General features: G+C 35.9%; 1 protein-coding gene and 1 long non-coding RNA gene across 4 annotated transcripts in view; both read right to left on the bottom strand.

Annotated features, from left to right (window-relative positions):
- Window positions 1-25,990, bottom strand: part of Nkain2 (sodium/potassium transporting ATPase interacting 2) — a 979,120-nt gene that overhangs the window by 836,458 nt on the left and 116,672 nt on the right. The window lies entirely within an intron of this gene.
- Window positions 1-25,990, bottom strand: part of LOC131424698 (uncharacterized) — a 39,194-nt gene continuing 13,204 nt past the window's right edge. Inside the window, exon 2 of the long non-coding RNA XR_009228128.1 lies at window positions 1-25,990. This exon is cut by the window's right edge and continues 5,699 nt beyond it. This is a non-coding gene — a long non-coding RNA (uncharacterized LOC131424698).

Genomic DNA, 25,990 nt, shown 5'->3' on the forward strand with positions numbered 1-25,990 from the left:
TTCTTATTTTTTAAATGTTTCTATATGATTTTCATCAATGACAGCCAGCTCAGCAGACTAAACTAGAACTTTTAGCTCCTGAGCACCAGACTCAGCATTCTCAGTTCAATGTGCTCTACAACTTTATCCTGGGTTGAGTAGTTTGTTTTTGTTTTTATTTTTCCCCTGTGTGTTTTTCTCTTGCTGTTATGTTATGTTCTGTCACAAATTTTGTTTTCTGATAAGCATCATAGGCCCATAACAATTGACAATTATAAGGAAGACCTGCTACCAGGAAACAAAGATGGTGCACAGCACAGGATTTCAGCACAATTGTGTTAAGATGGTTCCAAATTTCTACCAGGAAATAGTTAAATAGACATTAGGTAAAGAGCTTCAAGAAGTTCAAGGACAGGTGGAAACCTTCTGAACCTGAAGAACACCAACTTCTGAACTATGAAGAACACTGGTATTTGAAAGGCGGAGCTGGAAAAATATTTTGTATAAATGATAGCCAGAAGAAATTTTGCAGGCAGAATCAATACTGAAGAAAATCCAAAGACTGAACACATCTCCTCATAGGAAATATTCCAGACTTTTCAAATTGTACTCACTAACCAATTAGCAAGTGATAAAATAAATTTTGTGACTCAGGGACTTTTTCATGGAATAATAGGACAAAACTGAATAAAATAGAAAGTATTACAGATTATCATTCACAGTAAACTCTTGGCCATATTATTTTCAATTATGTTTTGGTGTGTCATATAATGTCTACCTATAGGATATAGTTTAAAATGAATGGAAGCCAATAACTTAAACAGAAACTTCTGTAAGTAGTGCTGAGTTAGCATTTCCATTTTTTTTTTTTTTTGGAATGAATTCCCCAGAGTAAAGGGATTAAGAGGATATGGAAATGAATCTGCTGGTGGTAAAAATCTCACCTTGAGGTCTATACAGGACAAAGAATTAATTTGCCTCTATATAGCAATGTCTGGTGTGCCTTGGGGAACACAGGACATCTGTGCGTTAAGTGCTAACACCACTCAGTATCTCTATCTTTGAGCTCTGATTTTGTTTCCTGTTTGGCACTCTGTGACTTCATTAGAAATGAAGACTTACCCAGAATAAAATCTCTCTTAATTGGTACCTTTACATTCTGCCCAGATCCTTCCAGATTCTTGCTTCCATATCCTTGATCCGTTTCCTCATACTTCCCAAGTCTAAGTGAACTGCTCTGAAAGTGAACTACAGGTGTAATACCTACCTCATATCATGAACTATAGCATACAATTCTTAGAATCCCCAGTTGCCTTATTCTAGCCACTAAAAATTTATTTTCTCTAAGCAAAGCTTGGGCATAACTATCTTCTTTGAATAGTCTAAGCAAGATTAATGACCATTCCTTTGAAAACCAGTCCTCCTTGTTTTGATCATTTCTGCAGAGCAATGCCCAATCTTTCTTCACAAACTTATACTGCTTAATTCTAAATATCTGAAAAGCCTGAGTTAAGGTATCTTCCTGACTTACCTTTAATGATTCCATATATGGACTCTACAACCAGTAGATTCTGGTTGTTCTTTGAGTTTGCATTAGAAAAGAAACACTTGTTTTTTTGTTTTTTTTGTTTTGTTTTGTTTTGTTTGTTTTGTTTTTTAAGGAACTGTCCTTACATGAGTTCAGGTTTTATAACAACTGCATGTTGCTCTTTCTCTGGCCACTTGACCAAGAAATTGTAAAAGCAATTGCAGTAAAGTACAAAGTACTAGAATAAACTTCTATGAAACCAAAGTAACTTTTGGAGTTTGTTTTCATGGCATTTACACTTTCTATTTCTCCTTCTGATTATTTTTAACTGATACACAAAATTGTACATATTTATGGGGTACCATGCTATGCTTTCCTTTTTATGATCTTTCCCATTAGTAGCAGGAATGATCTTATTCAACTCCAAGTTGTGGAATTTTGGCTAGGGATACTTTATGCTGTAAGCAACAGAAAACCCAGTGAACAGTAACTTAAAACATATGTTTTTTCTTACCATACAAGATAGGATAAATTGAATAGAAGAACATGGACTTCTATTACTGGTTTAGCAACTTAAAGACATCACAGGGCTGAGGGCTTGGGGTTATGGCTCAGTGGTAGAACGCTCACCTAGCACATGTGAGGCACTGGGTTTGATCCTCAGCACTACATAAAGATAAATAAATAAAGGTATTATGTCCATCTACAACTAAAAATATTTACAAAAAAAATTCAGGGATATGATTTCTGGGTTTCTTCTCACCTTTATGTATGTGTATTTCCTGATGGAGCTGGGTACAACAGTTACATGATAAAAATACAAAGGGTGCAAGGATGCTGGAAGGACAGTGTTAGCCATATCTGACCTCTTTCACCAGAGATACAAACTGGAGAAGACAGACTGGTCACATGGTCATATGTAGCTGTAAAGAAAGCTGTTAAATTGAGGGAAACGATTGTCAAGATTAACTGACATAGAACAATTCATTGCTTGTGGTAGGCACACTGATATGGAACAAATGGAGCTTTATTAAGAATGAGGGCAGGGCAAAAGAGTACCAAGTAAGGGATTCACAGAGTTTACCACTTCTTGTCACTTTCAGCTAAGAAACCAAAGGATCACAGAAATGTAAATATTTATCGCTTTTGTCATAAATAGTTTACATTTTAATGTGAAATTTAAGATACCATTATTTTTGATCTTTAGGTGATGACTGAGCAATTTTTAAGAGATATCACCCTTGTTTGAACATGTAGTTGTGCATTCTGTTTTCAGAATATAAACTAGAATAAATCACCCATGCAAGGACTGAATCTCAGTTTTAAAAGAAAGCTTTTGAATTTAATTAGAAGATTAAATGAAATATTACTGTACTTGGCACTCTGATACCTGGATTCCATTTCCAGTTTTACCCCTTACAAAGAGCAAAATCCTGGTCAAAACCTTTTGAAGAAATCAAAAAGAGCTAAGTTTGATTTAGTGATGATTAATCATCATTTATTGATGATTTAGTGATGATTTTTTTTCTAACTCAAAGTATAGGGCACAGTTTGGATCTCAAAAGTTACCCAAATGCTCATGTGTTGAAGGTTTGATGCCCAGCTGGTGGAGCTACTAGGAAGTAGCAGAAACTTTAAGAGGTAAGGTTGAGTTGAAAGAGGTGGGTCCCTTGGGATGGGTTCCTTGGGATGTGTCTTTGAAGGGGATATTTTGTTCCAGGCCCCTGGCTCACTCTCTCTGCTTCCTAACAGCTCTAAAGCATGCTCCCCACCATGATATTCTGCCTTCAGTTTTTTTTTTTTTTTTTTTACCCAATAGTAAGTCTTTTCTTTATCCAACACTATATAACTGAAACCTCTGAAATCACATGGAAAAATAAATCTTTCCTCCTTGAAGTTGATTTTCTCAGACGTTTTGTCACAGTGATGGAAAGCTGAATTTCCCAGAATGGTTTCAACTATCCAGAGTAGATCATGAGGTGACCTGGAATATAGGACAGAGACTAGACTTGAGCTTATCAAGCCATTATGTTAAAATGTCCTTAATGGCATACATTTCCCAAAATAGTAAAAGAAGACCAGAGGAGCAGAGGTGTTTTTTTTGTTGTTGTTGTTGTTTTTTTGGAGGGGGGTGTGGTGGAGACGGTGGTGTGCTGCTACTTGACATGTGGATCTAATTGCATTTTTAGGAGTGGCAGTATTATACAGTAACGACAGGCCTAATGGCACTTTCTCTAGAAATTAACTGGGTACCAGTTTCAATTTTTAATCTATTTTTAAATTTGAGTAATGATAAAAGAATATCCATTTTGATTGAAGAGATTCACAGGTTAGAAAAACTGTGAGATAAGTTCAGAGACATGTTATTTCCACTAGAATAACAGTATTAACTGTTATTCTGTGAAAAACTATATAATAGATTCTTAAATTGCAGGTAGAGTTTATAGAGGTAAATGATAAAATTTAGTGGCACACAAATAACAATACTTTAACATAATCAGTCCAAACACTGAAGTCTTGTTTAATTCCTGCCAATTAATCAATATATTCCACTGTAATTTATGTGTGCATTTAAACATTAATATGATATCTTTAAATTACTTCTTCCCTTCATTTTGTATCTTCCTTAAATGATAGCACATTGTAGATATAATAAAATTTAGATTTTATCGATGTTAGCATTATTATTTTAGGACTCCTTTCTTCATGTGGCATTTTTTTTTTCCTTCACCATGGTAGATATTTCTATGTGGAAATTTTATTTTCCTTTAGCTTTCTGTTTAAAATGTTTTGTGCATTTATTTTGTTCTTCATGTCAATATATAAAGGCAATAATAGGAGTAATTAATGTTTTGCTATTTTGCATCTAGTTTATGCAGAATAGTCATTTGATTATCAAATCCATCCAGGATCTGAAATTAGACCAGTTCTGCAGCTGCTCTCTTCTAGTTTCCTATAATGCATGTTCCTTTCTTTGAAACTGCTGTTTTCCAATGTGTGTGATGTACAATGCTCAGAATGCATCTTCCAAAAAATGTGGTTTCTCTTTCTGTCTTCAAGGCCAAAATGAAAAGACAGTGTATTGAGCTTTTTAGAATTAAAGTGGTGCTGTTAGTGCCCACATATTTTTGTGATAGTGAATGCAGTCAGTAGCTTTGTCAATTTGGTTGTCACTGTCACACAAGACTTTCCAGATGTTGAAATGCAGAAATGTCACAAAATGCCAGGACAAGAATGCAATTTTTTTATTCTTTTATTTTTGGTCTATTTTTCACATTAAAGAAAAGATGAACAAAAGAATACCCATAGCAAATACAGCCATACACTCATATACCTAAGTAAAAAGTACAAGCATATACAGAATATTCCCAGTGATTAGAAAGCAGCATGATATACATGGTTGGACAATTAAACTTTAATATTTGAATTATAAGAGGATCTTGTGCTATGTTAGAACTCAGACAAACTTTACCTGTCTTGTTAAATGACATCATGTAACTGATAAAGGAAGTTACAACCTATTTTTCTACATAATGTATAGTATTAGAATATAATTTTCTTTTTTAAAATAAAATAAAAAAACTTTTCTAATGACATATCACAAGATTTTTATTAGTACTAAGCTTTAACAATTTCTACTCCTACACTTAACATATTCATAGTCACAAAACAACATTTGAAGTTCAAAGGGGGGTGGATTAGAAATTACTTCTATATACTGACAGTTTATCAACATATATGATGATTTTCATTATCATAATAATATCACATGCATGCATGTGCAGGGGGAAGGAATATATTATATTTTTCAATGTTGCTTTATAAAATAATGAGTTAGCAATAACCATATAAATGGCAAGCAAAACTTGGGACAATCTCCTAATTTTCACTCTCCCACAGGAAATGCATCACTGCATGAAGATCCTCTATAGCAGCATTTATTTTAATAATAATGATAATGATAATGATAATAATAGAAAAGATTAAACGATTTCAATTGCATGTGTTTGTTTCTGGCTCCAAATCAAGTTTTCACATAAGAACCTAACAAAGTCACCTTTTTAATTCATTGAACAGAGCTTCCTAATTTTGTTTGAAAATTCTGCCTTTTCAGAAAACTATTCAAACATTACTTGGAGAAAGAAACTACTGCAGAAAATCAATTTAGCAACTCTTGTAGAGACTTCTGACAGCACAACTAAGGCATCACATTTCAGAGGCGTTTCAATGACTTTATTTAAATTTCAGAAACAAATTGATTTTAAAGCACTGTCATGGTGACTGACAAAAATAAATTCTGAATGGAAATTCCTTTCTAAAAAGTACTATGGTCCAATCAAATTAAGAAATAGAAGCCAGCTTATTTATTACAGTTGTTTTCTTTAAGATCATCTACAGCAATCATAAAAAATTCTTGGATCTTCACATGACCATTTTAAACCTCAAGAAGAAGACCAGGTGCTCAAGAAACATTGAATCTAGTGAGAAAGAAGGAACACGCACATAAAATGAGAAGTCATGGCACACCGCACAATATTGCACATAAAATAAATGGCCTAGAACATAAGTCCTATAAAAACTGAGGAAAAGGAGGGTTTACCCTTAGCTGGAGTAGTGGGGGATGATTTTATGGTGGACTTGAGCTTTGATGTGTGTGTGAGAAAAAGGATGGTACAGTTCTCATAAGTACCAAGGAGAGAATGGTTATTAAAATCGGGGACAATGGTGTGAGCAACACAGGTGGAACAAAATACAAAACACAACCAGAGGCATTAAATAGTCCTACTTAGCCACAGACAAGGGCTCAAAGTAACCAATGATATGATAAAATTGAGTAGTGAAAAAATTAATTTTAAAGATCTTCCAATGCTAGTGTAAGGGATTATGGATTTTTACATACGTTCACAAAATTTTTGTGAAGTTACTGAAGATGTTGTTGAGTTCAGATACCCATGTCTAGGTCCCACCCTCAAGATTCCGATTCCAAAAGGCTGGCGTTGGAGCCTGTTTTTAAGAGGATCCACAGTTAGAAATGATGATGGACCTCACGGGCATGTGCACTGTGTAGTCCCACAGGTTCCATGCTTAGTTTATTACTTGGCTATAACCATCATGAAATTCCTGATAATTTTATCAAAAATATTTTGTCTGCAGCCGTTCCTTATCATTCCATTCCTATATACTGTTTAACATGGCCTATGCATGGAATTGCAGTGGACCCAAAACATGTAAGTTTGGCAAATCTCAAAATGAATTGAAGCCCAAGTGCCATGCTTGAGACTGAGGAAATAGGGGTGCTGATGGGCCCGAGAGACCATGCTTTCTCCTTGAACCAGAATTTGCTTTAATGAGAAAGAAAGCAAAGACATTTTAAGTGATAGAAGCCACCAAGTCTGTGCCGTATCCTTCCTTGCTTATACTGCTTCTCCAGCTAACCATCTACACTGAAAATGACATACAAGGAAAGAGAAAGAGAACCCAAAGTTCTTCTACCTTCAAGTCTTTGATATTCATCTGTAAGCTGCATAAAAGAGTCAGTGAAATGAGAATGTAGCAAAAAGTTGAACGAAAGTAGATGAGGAAATTTTGTGCAACATTTATACTAGTCTGTTAGGAAATTTATATATGTATACATACATATGCATACATAATAAGTTACAGAATACATATTAACATCAATGTTTCTGCATAATTTAAAAGGTCTTATACTTGCATTTAGAATGATCACTGTACACTAAAATTCACGGTAACAATTTAAAATTTAAATTTTTCTTAGCACAATATTAAGTAGAAAAAAATGACAGTTGAATGAAAAACTATGACAGATCTGAAAATTTTTAATATTCTAGTTTCTTTAGTGGCACTTTTATCTGCTTTTGAACAAGGGACCCCGTGTTTTCATTTTGTACTTGGCCCTACAAATTATGTGGAAGGCTCTGCACAGACAACTGGGATCATCAGGGCTGGAAGCTACTTGTAGAGGTGACAGCAAAGTATTTGAAAAGGGAGACTGTTCATAAGGTTTATTCCATAGAGGCCGGTTGAAGTAAGAAAGAAAAATGTAAGGAAACCTGTTGAATGTGTTCATTAGAGACTTGTAAAAAACAAAGACTTTCTCTAGGTCACTGTGAAGGGAGAAGAAAGAAAATTAAAGGGGAATCTAAAGAAGTGTTGCTACTCAAAATAGAAGGAGAAGGAAAGGAAAAAACTGAAAAGTGACTTCTAAATACTGAAACCTCAAGTGACTGGCTAACAGCAATGCTATTAAAAAAAAAAAAAAAAAACAGAAAATGCAATGAAGAGTATTTCTCCACTGATCTGATGAACAATACAGCAGAAGAGAAGAAAAATTTGGCTAGATTTTAGGATCTCTATGGAATTAAATAAATTCATTAGGATAGAGAGGTGAAAGAGAAGGCAAATGCCTATGCCTTAGCCACTTATCACAGCATAGGAAGCAGGAGCAAAAAGAGCAGCTAGTCCTTCTAATGGAAACTGGAGATGGAGTATCCTGAGGCCTACAGAGAGCTAAGATGGCAACCCTCAGTGAAAGGAAGCTGGAAGTCAGTGTATTTCAGAATAACTGGGTAGAGCAATGTTGCGTGCCACAGAGTAAAAGATGTTAGAAAAAAAACAACAGTGTTTTTTGAATTTTTAAGTATACACTGACAAGTGACCATAGAAGAAGCAATTTCCAGAGAGCTGCTTTTCAGAAATTGTCAGACTGGAGAGAGTTTCAAGATAGAGTGGGCAGTGAGTGGGCGGCCTAGATGGTACTGTTCACTTCTGAGTTGTGTGTTGTTAAGAGTTGTGTGTTGTTAAACAGAAGAGAGGTGAGCAGCATTTGTAGAGGAAATGAAAATTTTCTTTCAAGATGAACGATTAATGTCTGTATTTGCATTTTTATTGTTATTTTTATGTTTTATCCTATTTTTATAGAATACTGTATCTTGACTTAATCTAGCAGTACATGGATGGAGGAATGGCTGGAAGAAACAAAGAAAACATTATGAAGCATGAAGAATTATATAGTCTTTTCCTTATCCAATACTATATAACTGCTGTGTCCAAACTGACAGTAAGGAAAACAATGAAAATAAATGTGTTGCCCTCAGTGAGCTTGTAGTAGGAGATATATTTTAAATTCCACTGATAATTAAATAACAAGTAAAATCTAGTAAAGAGCATAATGAAATGAACAACTAAATAAGAAAACTTTTTATATTTATTTTTTAATGTTCTGAAATATGATGTTTAATTTTCTGAAATTTCAGTAGAGAATGAAGAATGGATACACAGGAAAGGTCACTCGGGGATAGTGTCAGGAAGGGAAGAAGAAAGAAAGAATTAAAATACTGATACCTGTTCTTCAAAGAGCAGCAAGAAAGAGCAGAGAACTTGTGGAGTACAGAGCCATGTAAATGAGACAAGGATCATCTATATTGAACTGTTTCAGATGAAGGAACTCAGAGCCGAAAGCTTTGATGTCTCAGTGAGTTACAGGTAACCTCTGCTACCAAGAAGGAAGACAAGAACATCCGCGACAGACGCAGAAAGGGAAGATCAGTAGGACTTCTGACCTTCTGCCTGGGGTGCCCTCCTTCTCCTTCTCAGGCAATTTATTTATGCCAGGTTCCTTTTTTTTTTTTTAAGTTCTATGAGATTGAATTAAAGCACATAGTTACTTTTAAGTGCTCTTTTTTTTTCTCTCTCTCTTGAAATCAATCACCTGACTGACTGGATACAATAATCACCCTCCTTTCTGAATTTCCATTATTCTTAAAGCTTGCTCTACATGGTTCTACCTCCTCTTCTGCTCATTCCTATAGTTGTTTTCATTCTGATTCTTGTCTGCTTCTGATTTGAATCTCCTCAAGGACAGGGAAGCATATCTTATGCTTAATCTGTGTCTCTCCAAGACCCTACAATAAATATTCCCAGGTCAGCAGACAGGAGAGGAAGAAGTATTGTAAACATATATAAAGAAAAGATTGCTCTCTTATCCATCATTCTAGGGTGCTTATTTTACTAAATCGTGTACTGACTATATTGCGGTATTTGCAAAAACAAGTGTCACAGCAATAATAATAAATTCAAAGTCCATACTGCAGAGTTGAAAGTGAGTTTTCACAGCACCAGTTTTCAATATAAGAAAAAATTCCTTTAAGATACATTTTAAACTCTAAGGACAGAGTAGAGTCCAATTACTCAGTAGCTAGTATAATCAAGAAAACAGGATTATTATATGTTCTATTCCCAATTCTACCATTAGTTCTACAAAGGACAACATGAAATTAAGAAAATCAGGTTAAATAACTGTCATCTAGATAATTCAAATCAAAATGTATTCCGACTAAATCTACATTTAAAACTGTTGCGAACAAAATAATATGTACAAATAATTCTGACCAAAACCTGCTTGTTGTAAAATAACCAATAATTATCAGTAAAATTATCTCAATTTGCATCTGATTTGAAAGTATTGTCTAACACTTAGGAAAGATTTAACAGTGTTGACTGTCATTACCTAGTTTCAAAGGACAGTTACTTCAAATTAATTTGAATTTTGTAGAGTTATACGTCAGTCTTGGTTTTCAATGTTGGATGAACTGAAACTATTGAGGCTCACTATGAAATGCCATACAATTATTATTAGATAACAAGTGACAAGGATCTGCACCAGATATGCATAGCATACTAAAGTGAGGGACATGAACATCTTTTCACTATGTCAACTAGTAAATTTATTTGATCCTCGATATAATCAAGTTAATCAAATTAATAGCAGAGTATATAGTTTATAATAGATTTATCATTTAGGTTAGCTTATCATCAAAGTGTCTCAGCACGTGGATTTAAACATAAATACATAAAAAGTTGGAATATTTTTCCCTTTAATTTGACATGAGCTAATGCATAAAGCAGTCTCGAAAAAAACATGAAGCAAAGCTCTTCCATCTCTTTCTCATTTCTGCATAGAATCCAATGGTAACCACAGACCAATCTTCCTCCTTTTCTGGCTAGAAGGGGTAAAAAAGGCCAGGCTAAAAGGTACACAGGTCTTATATCGGGAAACCCATCCAAAAAGACGTGCCAACAAACTATAGCTCGCATGCTCTAGATCCTTGTTCACTCTAGCATATCAATCATGCATTTATTCTTTTTTTTTTTTTTTGCTGAACTATAAATTCCACAGTTCAATGATTTACTACTATGAGAACATGCAGCCGACAACCAGGTGAGGAACATCACAGGACACCAGAATGGCATCTTCGTGTTGTTCCCAGTCCCTTCTATGTCCTTCATCTCCCACAAAAGTTTGTCCTGATTCTGTAACTTTGCATAAATAAGACCATATAGAATGGAGCTTTTTAATGTTTCTCTCTCCCTCTCTCTCTCTCTTTCTTTTGGGGGGGAAAAAGGGAAATTTGTCCAAGTCATTACCCATAGCTACATTTTGTTTATTTATTTTACTGTACAAAATTCTGTTGTATTAATAGAGAACAATTACTTTATCAATTATTGATAGAAATCTGGGTATTTTTCCCAATTCTTTACCTATAATGAACAAAGTCACTGGGGACATCCTTGTTTGTGTCTCTGGGCAAACATGCTTAGGCATTTCTGTTGGACCAGAAATGAAATCACTGGGTTATACAGTAGACTATGATTTACTTTAGTAAATGTTGCTGGACTATTTAAATCACTTCCCTGTCTTACCATCATTAAGAGTATATTATTTGTAGGCTGGGGTCGTAGCTTAGTGGAAGAGCACTTGCCTAGCACACGTGAGGCTCTGGGTTTGATTCCCAGCACCACATATAATAAATAAAATAAAGGTCCATTCACAACTGAAAATATCTATATAAAATATTAAAGTATTATGCATTAGAAAAGAGTCCATTATTTGATATTTAAAGAATTATTCACTGTGTGCCCATTATATTCCAAAAAAAAATGTTAATTTCTCATGCCCACAAAGGAACAAAATCTTTCCATGAGAATTTTTCAGTCATGTAGATGTAACAGACATAAAAAAGGAAGTACAAACAAAGAGGAATCCAGGATTTGTATTAATAATATAGAATATAAAGAAATATTTTGAGGATGGGGATGTAACTCAGTGGTAAAGTACTTCTTTGGCCTGCTTGAGGCCCTGGGTTCAATCCTCACACAGAAAACAAAACAACAATTAAAGAAGTGATGATTTTATTTCTGCCTCCATGGAATTCATGTGATTAATGTGCTCATACTGGTTGTAAATGACCATCTTCATAAGGCAAAAGGTGGGCATCAATGACTGAGTAGCTAAACCTACAGAAGTCAGGCATTTTCCTAAAAATGACAACATTGACATTGGTCTTGAAAGATGGTTTTCTACCATGGATACCAAGAAGGAAGGAGCTTTCTGGGAAAAAAAAATATTTGAGAGCAAAATTATTTATCAGTATGCCACAGTTAGAAAATTGGAACAGAAAATTTCTTCAGTGATGGCTACAGCACACCAGTGAGCAGCATGTGAGCAACAGAAGCAGCTTGTAAGCCAGGAAAGTTAGACTTGGAAACCAGTGGAGGAGCAGGCAAGTAAGTGGTAACAAAAAGATGACTCTACTGGGGGCCAGGGTACATCCACAGGTGGTGGAAAGACAAGAGTTCTCAATGACTCTGAAAGCCTAGCACCAAGGAGAAAGAATGTGTTGGAGTTGCTGGACAAGACTTCACAGAAGCTACCCTTGATCAAGTTCCATTTTGAGCATCTCAGGTAGTAAAAGGAAGAGAAGGCTAAGATTCATTCTTTAAGAACCAGATGGCAGAACACCTGTAGGAGGACATGCTTGAGCAGACGAGCATGCCGCATAAGTCAGTAGCAAAGGAAATCCAGGCTCTAGCCCCAGGAGACATGTGATATTTACAGGGTCACTAGCTCTCCAGCACATTTGGTTATTACTGACCCCATTATATGGCCATCTTCTCCACCCGCAAAGAATGTACACTCAATAATTGAAGCATGAAGAGTAGACAGAAGATGAATGTGATTTCTTGAGCTAAGAGGAGTGCCACAGGGAAACCCTAACCACAGTAGCCATATCCTCTGCATGGCCATCTTCTCCAGTTTTTTGATTGAGCAATCACAGCAAGTTTATTCTCATTTGAGAGGCCCAGAGTTTCGGGTACCTATACACCTGCATGGAACACAAGAACTTCAGGATTGTCATTCCACGGGCATCCACCAGCTCAGCAACACATCCTCCAAGAGCTCTGTGAAGGTATAGAATATGAATAGTTGAGAATTATTATGAACAGATACTTATCAGGCACCAGAATATTGTGATTGCACTGGAAGCCCTGACTTGGGAGTGAAGGCTGAGAGCTTGGGGCTCTAATGGGATTGTGCAAGCATGGAAGACACTCACTTATCTTCTGACTGCATTGATCTCCTCAATAAAAAGCAACAGTGTTTGGCACAGAATATGGCTCTGTGGCCTTATGGAACATCTCCAAGAGGCAACCACTTACCCAGAAGTGTCAAGTTCATGTGCTACACAAGGAGCCAGGAATAGAGCAGCCCTACTCATCATGGACCTTGGGGCCACCGGTTCCCTCAACTTCTGCATGCTGCTCTGGCAGTTTGGAGAGAGCTTGCAGCAGCTTGAATTTCCCTGCAATGCCTGCCCACCTCAGCCAGTGGGTTTTATCAACAGCCTGAAGTTCTCTAATACTGGGGGATTCCCTAGTGCCTGGGGTGGGGCAGGAGCACAGGTTTGACTGATGGTGGCAGATAAAAGAGACTGGTTAAGTATCTGCATCCTCCTACCTCACAGGGACTCCAGACTCCCTATTGCTTGCTCCTGACACTTTAATTCTTCTTCTTTAAATCCCTCCAAGGTCATGCCTCTCTTTGTATTAATAGCTCCCCCTTTAAAAAAAAAAGAAAGATAGAAAGAAAAGTAGGACAGCAGAGCTGAGATGTAGATTACAAGTGATAAGGATGAAAATATTATATAATAAAGGTTAAGACCACAGAAGACTCTACTAAGGATTTTGGGCTAATTTCATAGATAATGAAGAACCATCAAAGGGCTCTTAGCAGAGGAGCAAAATGATCAGATTTGCAATTCAGAAAGAATACTACGGTTTGGGGACAGGATTAGAGAGGCACCTACTACAATATTAAAGTCCCAACACTACTTAAAATGTCACACTTACAGTTGAAGAGAAAGATGATGATGGTGAAAATTATACAGCAATATTTGCAGAGGGGAGGAAGAAATAATCAACATAATGTTAATGAGTTAGAATTGTAGGTATTTTGACCGTGGAAATGTACAGGGAAGCATTCCTCTGGTTAGCAAACTCCCTGGGGGTAACAGGTGCTCTGTTTTCCATTTTTGGAATGCCCAGCAGTTTCTCCTTGAAGCTAGTAAGATAACTAATACAGGTGCAGTATCTAGTAACTAGGGTAATGTCCTTAGAGAAAAAGGATCTGTGTCTTAATCAGTCTGGACTTTGACCTCAGTTATCCTGGGATTAAAGGAATACTAAATAATAATGTATTCATGGCACTAATGACCTAATGTAACTTTTGATATAAATAAACGTGGCTTCTTGGAGGGGCAGCCTCTTCTTTTCCTGCCTCTAAATCTTGTTTCTATGTCTCCTTTTATTTTCCTTACAACTAGGGGCACAAGAAAAGTTCTCTCACTATACATCTTCCCAATCCACAGAGAGTTTCAGACAACAAAATCTGCCCTAATAGAGACACCACTTCTGGACATTGACAGGTAATGGAGAAGGGAGTAGCTTACTTATGCCAGGAACAGGCTTTTGACGCACATCTTTCATTGGCTGGTACCAATTCCTAGTCAGAAAGCTATGGGTAATTCTCTATCTGATGCTCAATAATGTCATAAGGCAGAACTTTTCTCTCCTACTTAGCAAGGCTGGGCATACCATAAATAATGCTGATTTTGCTGTCCTGCTGACAGAGATAGACTCTTATTGTCCTTTTTATGCAGAAAGTGGGTCACTAAATTTGAACGATTGGGAGAAGATAGGTGAAATGCTTCATGATGAGCCTTGAGCACCTATACTTGCGTTACAAGCTTAGTTTCTTTGTTGTGACGCTATTAATTAAGTCCTCTGTTTCTCAAACTGCCTGTTCTTTTCCTCCTGTGCCCAAGCATGTGGCCCCTTTAAACCATTTGTAGCTGCTGCCACTACAGCAGTGTAGCTACAGCAGCAACAAGCAGCCACTAGTTGTGGCAGGGCTCCATTAATTAATTAACTGCCATTGCCTCTGTGGCCAGCTGTGGCAGCCACACCAATAGCAGTAACTGAGTGTTTGGGACAAGCTGTGGAGGAAGGGGACTCTCATAACTTAGCTATTTGTCTCAATAAGCAAAATTCATATGCTAACCAACCAGCATATGAACAGTTACTTTTTGCTGCATTTAAAGAGTTGCAACCTACCGACCCAGAGCAAAAGGAAGGGGGATCCATTTTTCCACCTCCCCCCCAAATCATCTGTTGCTCAATTGATGGTAATTCTCCATGTTTCAGCTCAACAACCTTTAAATGAAAGGGAAAATATAAGGTTTTACTCTATTATTATTGGTACATGTTTATCAGTTATTTAAAGTAGACCTAAATTTACTTTTTGTTTAAATGAACAGTCTATTACAGGGTTATTGGACACAAATACTAATGTCATAGTAATAATTACTTTTATGGTATGGTCTCAGGCACAGCGTCAAGAGGCCACCCAGGTCTGGGGCAGAGAAAACAAAAATAAACAAGTGTCCAAAAGCTCCCCCTGGCTACCATGCTCTATCTTTTCCAATCCACAACAAATCATTACTTATATTCAACCATATGTGGAAACTATTACAAGATTTAAAACAAAAAGAAAAGAAATAACTCTCCAGAAAGAATATAAACTACAACACCATGCTATAAGAGAATAGTTTTATTCTAAAAAATGGTTACAACAGTTTTCCTTACTTTTTAACTTCTGCTGGATCTCTAATTCCTAACCTTTCTCATATTAATAATGGTTTAAATATTATTTTATTTACAGTTAATGCACTCAACATCCAAAACAAAGTTAATACTCACAATTGGTCATTTTCTTTGGATAGACATTTTATTCTCAAACAGCCATTACCAAAAATTTATGTAAAATATAGGGTTCCACCAGACCCAGGATGATAATACCCTATGCCTCTGATCACATGGAGAAAAGGATAGAGGGTTGTGTTTACACCACCAAGACCTGTTTGGATTCCACCTCAACACATAAGACTTGTCAAGTACGAGTTGGCATCAGGGACTTCACAACCCAATCCCCAAGTTCCATTTGACTCTGGATGAGCAGAATTTCACTGAACCAAAAGATGATTACTGTCTTCAAAAGAGAAGGAACACTAGAAGAAGGCCCCAAGATACTAGAACTCCTGTGACTTGGGGAGATATAAAATCATTAACAGCCTCAGCTCAGCAGCTGCTGGCTCAAATGGGATTAGAATGCATTCTAAAAAATTTGGTTACTGCTTTATTTGCTAAACTTACACAAAACTCTGTAAATATTTTGATCCTTATGATAATGTTGTTCTGCTGTTGTACCCTAGCCATGGGAAATTCAGTACAGTCAGACTCCTTAACGTCTAGAACCCATTACAATATCTGGATAATCCTGGCTGAAACTGTTAAAACTCGTCTGAGATTTGCACCCACCAGGATATTAATATTGGAAGTATATTGGGCTCCTGTCTGCTTACTGTGTGCCATCCTGCACGCAAAATTGTGAGTATGACAATGTTTTCCAAGGGAGGCATCCAAAAACCTATATCCTATAAAGATTCTTAAAATTGGGGAAATCCTCAGTATGTTAAGCCTTCTAATGCTATGATGTTACTTACTCCCACTGTTGCTATAAATGCAACTGAAACTTGTGTTGAAATTCAAGTCTGTATAAATAGATACGTTTCTTTAGGATGAACCTCATTTAATTTTACTAAGATAGAGCCCATTATGTATGGAAATGGTTATATCCCCTTCCCACCAGGATGGTTCTTTCCTTGTGGAACATATACTTTTCATTATATGCCTGCTATTATGTCTCATAGTACCCATTGTTGTCTGAGCAGACTGTGTTCCTACCATCCCCACAGGATTTGATGGACCACCATCCTGCACAACATTTCCATAAAAGGTTTATTTCCCTTGATGAAAACTGTGATGATTCAGTAAACCTTCTCTCTAAGGCAGAATTTGACATTTTTCTTCCTGAGTATCCCTGGACTAGTTGTCATGGCTTACAAAACAACTATGAAACTGGCCTGAACTATGGTAAAAAATATTAATCATACCTCTATGGCAATTAGTATGCTTAATGAAGAACAAAAACAACATTGTCAAGCCATTCTTGAAAATTGGGTTGCAATTGAAAATTTATTATTATCTCATCATAAAGGATGTCAAGAGCTTAATAATATTTGTTGCTTCAACTTAAGTGATAATAGTAGTTCTATTTCAAAGGAGTTAGATTACCTGGAAGACATCATTAAAAAGGTCCAACAAGATGATGAATGCTTAGATATATTGGACTGGCTCACTTTGTGGTTACTTAATTTTATTTGGATTAAACGATTTTTCATACGTGGATGTCCATTAGAATTGGGATTGTTATGTTGTGTTTGCTGTTATCAATGCCTACCCTATTATTTGTCTCCTCCAACATAAGGAGGAAACAAATGTTATTCATCCAAACAGCCATATAAAACATAAAGGGGAGCTGTAGGTATTCTGACTGTGGAAAGGTACAGGGAAGCATTCCCCTGGTGAGCAAACTCCCCGGGGGTAACAGGTGCTCTGTTTTCCACTTTTGGAATGCCCAGCCTTTTCTCCTTGAAGCTAGTAAGATAACTAATACAGGAGCAGTATCTAGTAACTAGGGTAATGTCCTTAGAGAAAAAGGATCTGTGTCTTAATCGGTCTGGACTTTGAACTCAGTTATCTAGCACCTGGGATTAAAGGAATGCTAAATAATAATGTAGTCATGGCACTAATGACCTAATGTAAATTTTGATATAAATAAAGGTGGCTTCTTGGAGGGGCAGCCTCTTCTTTTCCTGCCTCTGAATCTTGTTTCTGTGTCTGCTTTTATTTTCCTTACCCAGAATCAACAGGATATTGCAAGAATTAAAAATGTGGTTTGAAGAAAAAATATTCTTTTTTTTTTTTTACTTTAGTGACTAGGTAGATGTGGATCCTGTTTGTCCAGATCACGTAAACCATGAGAGAATACTATTTAGAAGTAAATGATGTCCAGTGACATCCATATGAAAAGATCTAGATTACATCAAGCCACAAGATATATCAGATATCATTAGTTCTCTCCCCTAGTATTCATTATCTTTTTCTCTCTTTAATTAAAAACAAACAAAGCTATAACTGAGCTCATGGCGTCTCAATTGAAAACTGCATCTCCCAACCTCCCTTGAAGGAAGGCATGGCCATCTGATCATGTTCTGAACAATGGGATTTGTACAAAAACAACATCTGCAAGTTATAGATACCTTAGTAAGAATGACTGAGCTCTCCACTTCCTCTCCCTTCTCATTAATGCTAAAAGGAATGTAGTGTTGTTGACACATTTTTACCCCATGAACAAGGACAATACATCTATGAATGGTAGACCCAAAGAATGAAGATTCATCTTGAGGAACAGATTTGCTGCCCCAGCTGTTTGAATATTACTAGATAAATAAGCATCTATTTTCCTTCTGCCACTTTGTCTTTTGATCTGTTGAAACATGTTAAATTATGTTCTATGTACCTAAAGCTAGAGATGGAGAAATGTGGGATATTCCACCAATCCAGGAACCAGATTATAGCTTTAAATTCCTCAACGGTGAGTATACAGCTTACCACTTACATCAGAAAATATGGTAAACATATCTTCAAAAAACATATTTACTCTCAATGAAGAGAGTTTCATTAACTAATATAAGGCTTTCTGACTATCTTCATTGTGCAAAGATATAAAATCCCCAGGAACCTAACAAAATATTTTTATGATAAATTTTAAAATCTTGGTTAATATTGCAGGGTCAAGATTGTAGTTTAATGGTAGAACACTTACCTAGTATGTATGAGGCCCTGAGCTCCATCCCCAGCACTGAGAAAAAATAGGTAGATGAATAGGTAGATAGATACATAGATAGATAGACAGACAGACAGTGGTTACAGGCAAGGGACTGCAAAGAATTTAGTGACTTAAACAAAACAGACTTTTTTCCCCCACTTCCATTTATTTATGCTAAGGGTCAAGGTTAATGGGAGCTATTCCCAAGAAATATTGAGACATTTATATTCCTTATATAGTCATTTTCTCCAGTGTCAAATGGTTCCAACCTGTAGAAAAGGAAAGGGTAAAGTTCTAAAGTCTTGGAGCAGATGTTACATAGCACTTAGGCTCTCATTTCACTACTAGGAATTTCATCATATGGCCACATGTTAATGGTAAAGAATACTGAGCCTTGGGCCTAGGAAGAAGAGTACAATAGATTTATGTGGACAGCTGTCAGCTTCTTCCACAGTAGGATGAGCAAGGGGTCTAAGAAAAGGAAGAAGATGAATGTGAAAAACTGGGTTTAGTTACATGTACAAAGGTTGACAGGAGATGAACTAGTGGTAAGAGAAGTTTTTAGCAAGCCCCTTGTTTAGGTAAAGAAAGCATTAATATATAGTCTGAAACAAAGCAATGACCAAAAAAAAAAAAGAGGTAAAGTTTGGGTAATATCTCTAAAAAGAGACTACACATAGTGTGGTTGGAGCATGGTGAAAATGGAAATGATAAAAATACTCAAAGTTCTACCTTCAGTAAATAAGATAATGAACACTGCAGTGGGAATCTAGAGGAATTCAAGAGTTACATTTAACACATGGTGCTTAAAAACAGACCTGGATCACAAACAGAAGTTGCAAATAGTTTTCTGGATATGCATAAACACATGAAGCTAGTGATATATACAGCTCTGGATACAACCTTGTACACAACTAAGAAGAGCAGAGCAAGAAGTATAGCAAATGAAGATCCTGATCTGAATATCTGTGCCCCACCACAAACGTTTTGAATTGAAACATAACCATCAATGTGATGGTGTTATGAGGTGGGGCCTTTGGGAATGATTAGGTTATGAGGGTGCAGCCCGCATGAATGGAATTAGCACCATATACCAGAGGCCCCAGAGACAGCTACCTAGCCCCTTCCACCATATGAGGACCATGAGAAGGTACATCTATAAACCAGAAAGTGGGCCCTCATGAAACACCAAAGATGCTAGCACCTTGATCACAAACTTCTCAGTTTCTAGAACTGTCAGAAATAAATTTCTATTATAAAAGTCATCCAGCTTATGATATTTTGTTATAGCAGCCTGGACAGTGTAAGTCAGGTGAATGGTATGTGAAATGCCAGCACTTGAAAGAGAGCTGAAAAGAAGAATGAGTAGGGGAAACAAACAAAAAAGATCAGAGGGAGACCTTTGAAGAGAACACAGAAATGTTAGGAGCAGAAAGAAGCTCACCCAGAATTGTCTCCTGCACCCTTAATAATGCAGTTGGGGTATTGATTTCAAAACTATTTCATAGACAAACCTAACCAAACCACAAATACTAGTTTTAATCTAGTCTTTATGACTTTTTTTTTTAATTTACAGAGGACAACATGCAGTGTAATATATAACAAAACAAGAAAGTGGTATGCCTTATACAAGTATGCTTCACACAGCTACGAAACAAAACCAAACCCCCTTTACAAATCAGTCAGAGTCTTTTCATAAGCAGGTTTGAACAGATGCCCAGGAGGCAAGTGCAAATTGAAAACAGTTCTAGTCAAATCCACTTTGTTTTATAGCTCTTGGACATTTCTAAAATATTGCTAGTGTTTCCGGATCCAGTGTCTTTTTATTGGGGGTTTGATCCTGAGATCCTTTGGTTGAATACAAATTCTTTAAATACAATGTTTTATTTTCAAACTTTGTATTGAGAATTAGAAAAAAAAAAGAGCTAATTGACTTCTACAGTCAAATCATTCACTCAGTTGAAAAATATATATTATACTTATGAAGAAAATTAATACATTAAATAAGCACACCCATTATGGCATACATAATAGAAAAGATGGTCATTTTGACAAATAATTAAGGAATCAAAGAAAATTAAGTGGGCGAAACTCAGTAAATTGTAAGAGTGATAGCTAAAATTAACATGTCTATTCTTATGTATTTTTTAGTTAATTCTTTGACTAGCTCTAAGAAGTAGTTACTCTTGAAGACCACATCAATAGAAAAAGAAAATCAAATGCAGACATTAAGGCTCTTGAGTGATATCATCCAATAAGGAAGACTCCCAAGTATTCCTATTCCTGAACCCACAAATTTAGCCAGAAAGTTATATTTCTTCTCAAGTTAACATACTAACTGCAGAAAGAAGCAAACCATGCTCTTGGAATACACCAAATATAATACATTAATTAATTATACATATTTCATCTGAAATTTTCAGTGAACTGAATTCTAATGGTGGCAAAATAAATTCCTCCATTATTACCTGAAATAGGTAATTATGCTTTACCTTTCAACAAAGTAAGGAGATGTCAATTCAGTAAAAGATTAGTTGTTTTTATTTTTATTTTTTTTTAGTTGTAGTTGGACACAATATCTTTCTTTTATTTATTTATTTATTTATTTTTATGCGGTGCTGAGGATCGAACCAGCACTTTGCATATGCTAGGCGAGCGCTTTACCGCTGAGCCACAAGCCTAGACCAAAAGTTTAGTTTTGTAATTACTTCCTAACTACCTCTTCTACCCAATGCACATTCCAAGGACAAGGGGATAAATTAAAAAATGCTGCAGAAAAAACAACACAGATACTGGACTCCTCTGTACTACCACATTCCACATACACTGAAAGACATGAACCCTCTTGATCCTACAGACCTGTGGGGACTGTAGCATATGATTTTAAAATTGCGTTGCTTGTCCCTGATCCCAAACTGACCAAAAGATATATGTAGAGAAATACTAACACTGGGCAAACAGGGGAAGATTGAAACAATTATACAGAACTTAAAATATCAATATGGAAGTTTATTATTTATGGGATTTGTAGGTCTGGGCAGAGTTCTACAGAAATCAATAGTTGCCAAAATGTTGTTAAAACCCAACAAAATTTTCATATATAAAACTCTTCAGTCCCTAACAATTCACAACACATATAGATGAGACTTAATCCAGAGAAAGATTTATTTTCATAGTTTGTCTACAAGCTCTCCAATTCTCATTTGCATATATATTTTGTTCTTTTGAATCTACATAACATGAATTTAAAATAAAATACTGCTCAATAGCTGAGGAATTTAAAAACTTGCTTAACTGTTTAAATAAGTTGTCTATCAACCAAGAATATTTACAAATTTCAAATAGGCACTCTATTGAGAAATAGAAGAAAATTAAGTTCCCAGACAAGTTCATTCTTGTTATTTATAAAAAAGGAAATATTTAGACAGATATCACTCTAATGTAGATAAAACATCAGAAACCTTAAAATAAGTTAATGGCCACCAGCATAATAGTCACAAATAATGAAACAAAAGCATTGAAAAATTTACCAACTACAGTTGTTCCCCAGTATCCATGTGGGATTTACTCCAGGACCCCACAGCTGCAGATATTCAAGTCCCTCATATAAATGGAGTGGGATTTGCATATACTTCACACTTCCTTCCATATACTTTAAATCATCTCTAGGTTACTTATAATACCTAATACAATTTAAATTCTATGGAAATAGTTGTTACAGTGTAATGTTTAGGGAGCAATGACAAGAAAAAAGTCTACCTGTCAGTACAGACATGTTTTGTTCAAGTATTTCTGATCTGAAGTTCATTGAACCCATGTATGAAGAATTCACAAATGCAGAGGACTGATTGCACTATAAATCATCAACATGAGACAAAGCTTAAAAACAAAATGACGGGACCAGGCATTGTGACACATGCCTGTAATCCCAGTGGCTCAGGAGGCTGAGGATCCCAAGTTCAAAGTCAACTTCAGCAAAAGTGAAGGGATAAGTAACTCAGTGAGACCCTGTCTCTAAATAAAATACATAATAGTGCTGGGGAACTGGCTCAGTGATTGAGTGCCCCTGAGTTCAAGCCCTAGTACCACCACCTCCTGAAAACAAAACAAAATGATGAAGTAATGATCATAAGTGATAAGGCCAAAATTGAGTTTCTTAAACATGATGCACAATCTGTAACCTCTGATTATTAAGGTATACCACAGATAATGAAATAGTAATATTTCCTCTTTTATAAGATATGTCCAGTTGTGATATTTCCTTATGAGAAAGGAATACAATCCAAGGAAAGGAATAACACCAGGATAGTGAAATTCATAGAATCATCGAATCATGACATCTGAGAAATTAATGGTGAAACAAATAACTTTGGTGCTACTGGGCTTCAAAAAATTTGTAGGACTTCCATACAAAGAAGTAACTAGATATAATCAGCACTTGGCATAATGCCTAGCACCTCACAGGTAGTCTTAACTATTTACTCTACGACTGAGGGAAAGATTCTATTAATACACAAATCATGTGCTGATTATCTCCAAAGCCAGATAATTTTCTAAAATCACAGAATTAGGTGCAAATTATGGCAAGGTAGAGTTTTGCTTTAAGGTATGAAAAGTTATAAATTACAGCTATGAAATATTGGAAATCAGCCATCTCAAAAGGTAGAGTGTGACTGGAAGCTATGCCTGATTCCTCTGCCTGTCTCTGAAGGGACTGCTCTTCAAGTAAGCATTTAAAAGCCCCTGTGATGCTGTGCTTGCCTTTCTTCCTTGAGATTCTTTATTGTGCGCTCTCATTTCTCCATTTAAGACAGTAATTACTTATGTTTCCCTGTGCCTTGAAATTCCATTCCTTTTTCTAATCCTTATCTGTGAGCAAATACTATTACAATTAAACAAATCTTTAGCTGCTTATTTATTTAATCTTACCATTCTACCCCAAAGTCATATTCTAATTCCTAATGAACAAAAGAGGAAAAGAACCAAACTTAAAACACCATCTATACATGTATGTATGTGTATGTGTAGGTGAATATACATCTAGGTACATATTCTTTTTGGATACATATTGGTAGGATACTGAAGCCAAAATTAAAAGAGGCAGTCAGTATAGATAGGTAAATCAGGTCAGATCAGATCAAGGAGGCCAATTTGGGTCTGGGGAGTTGGAATGGGATTGAAACACTAATGTTTCAAGATAACCTTCCCCTACTCCAACCTGTTGCTAAGGTAACCTGTCCCAGGGATTTTCCTTCCATACAGGGAGTTGTTGATTACACCCCCTTCCTGCCCAGATCACTCCAATTGGCTCCTCCAGCCCATGGGCTTCTATCCTTTTGGCCATCCCACTGAGCATCTCCTGGGCCTAGTCACCTTGCATGAAGGAGAGAGATGAGGGGAAGAGAGCAGAAGAAAAAAGGAAGCCTAAATACATAAAAAAGGCAGAAAATGCTCACTGGGGGATGCCAAGACACCGGCTATGGTCCCCTTCTCCCTCCGTGGAGAAGTCTGTTACCCTTTTTATTTTTTTAAAATATTTTTATTAGTTACACATAACAGTACAATGATCTTGACATATCATACATTTGAATCAAATGGAGTATGATTTCTCATTTTTCTGAGTGTACAGGTTGCATAATCACATTGGTCATACAGTCACATATATACATACAGCAATACTAATGTCTATTTTATTCTGTTACCCTTCCTATCTGTTACCCCTTTTTAAATGAATCCTGCTTTATATGCTTGCCTCCAAGTGCTTCTCTAATGTTATACTTCAACAGGTGAGTACTTCAGCAGAACTCTTCAACAATAACTAGGGGTATCAATACTAGGACTCTTTTTTTTAACTTCTAAAGATAATTTGTTGAGTGATGAAGTTTTTGCTTTTTCTCATTATAGTCATTGTGATAGAGGCAGTCAATGAAGCTGAAATTTTAGGACCTATCTGAATTTGACACAGTTAAAGAGATCTAGCCAAATTGTGAATGTAAGTGTTGCATGAAGAATTAAAGAATGTCAACCATTGTCCTTATCCTTGATGGGTACTTAGTGGAGAAAACAAGGATGACTAGGTGGTTAGGGTTAAGAACAAGAAGTAAACCATAGCCTGACAATTTATCACTTTATGCCCGATTCCTCACATGTAAAACAGAATGTAACAGCTATTTATCCTAACCTGTTTCCTAGGTTTTTGTGCATCTTAAAATGAAATGATAACAATGGAAATATTTTGTTTATAGAGTTATATACAACGACCAATCAGCACTGAATCTGGGTGTGGATTTAAGATCCATGCATACTTAAAGGAGTGTACACTGAAATTCAGCCTATTTAGAACATGCCAATGCTATAAAGTACTAATTAGAAACCAATACCCTATTGTAACCATTCCTGAACTTAAGTACTTATTCTGCCAGCATTGTTGCTACCACTGACTTTATGTACTTCTGTTTCAACCTCTTTGCAAAGACAAACATACATGTTCAGGAAAGGTATAAAATCTCTATCATCCAGAATAACAGCCTTTATGTAAATTTTATTTCATATTGATTTTCGTCTTTCCATCATATTCATTGCAAAGTCAAGTCACGCAAAGAAAATCAATAACTGAACATTAAGGAAGCACTGTTCATACAAAGAGCCGACGAATGTTTTGCATATCTATTCTTTTTATTTTATTTTCCACATTCGGTAATGCAGCAAGTTGAAAAAAAATGCATAACTGAATAAATTAAAGTTAATATTCTCCTGCCTTTTGAAAGAGCAAAAACATATTAAGTCCAGGCAGGATGTTTCTTTCTTTCTCTTTTTCCTGGTGCTTGCCAGGTCCTTTATCAATATCAATGGCTTAAGACCATATTATCCATGGCTGCCATTGAAATGAATGGTACTACAGCATCCTGTTATGAAAGGGCATTTGATGATTTGGCAGGTGAGAGATTATTAAATCTTGAATTTGAAATGCTGGGGCATTATGAAACCACATACTTCAAACAAGTGTGGAATCCACTCAAACTATATCTTCCTTCAGAAGATAAAATTCCATGTAGGTTTCAATGTTCAAGTGTTTTCAGAGGCTTTGAAAATTGAACACCTGCAGTTATTCACACATGAATCTTGTCTTTTCAGTAAACATATCCCAACAGCATTGTTGTGAAAATACTATATTTATTAAACCACAATTAATTATTTTGGAAGTTCTGCATTGAAATATACACAGCAGTTAATATTATCTGTTCCATATTTGGAAATAAAAATTTCACAGTCTTGAATTAATGCTAATAACAATAGATGTGTGGATGTTCTTTCTTCATATTAAATGTTTGGGGCTG

The sequence above is a fragment of the Marmota monax genome, unplaced genomic scaffold (assembly GCF_021218885.2).
Source record: "Marmota monax isolate L192 unplaced genomic scaffold, Marmota_monax_Labrador192_F-V1.1 WCK01_AAM20220418_F8-fsc00198, whole genome shotgun sequence".
Lineage (NCBI taxonomy): Eukaryota > Metazoa > Chordata > Mammalia > Rodentia > Sciuridae > Marmota > Marmota monax.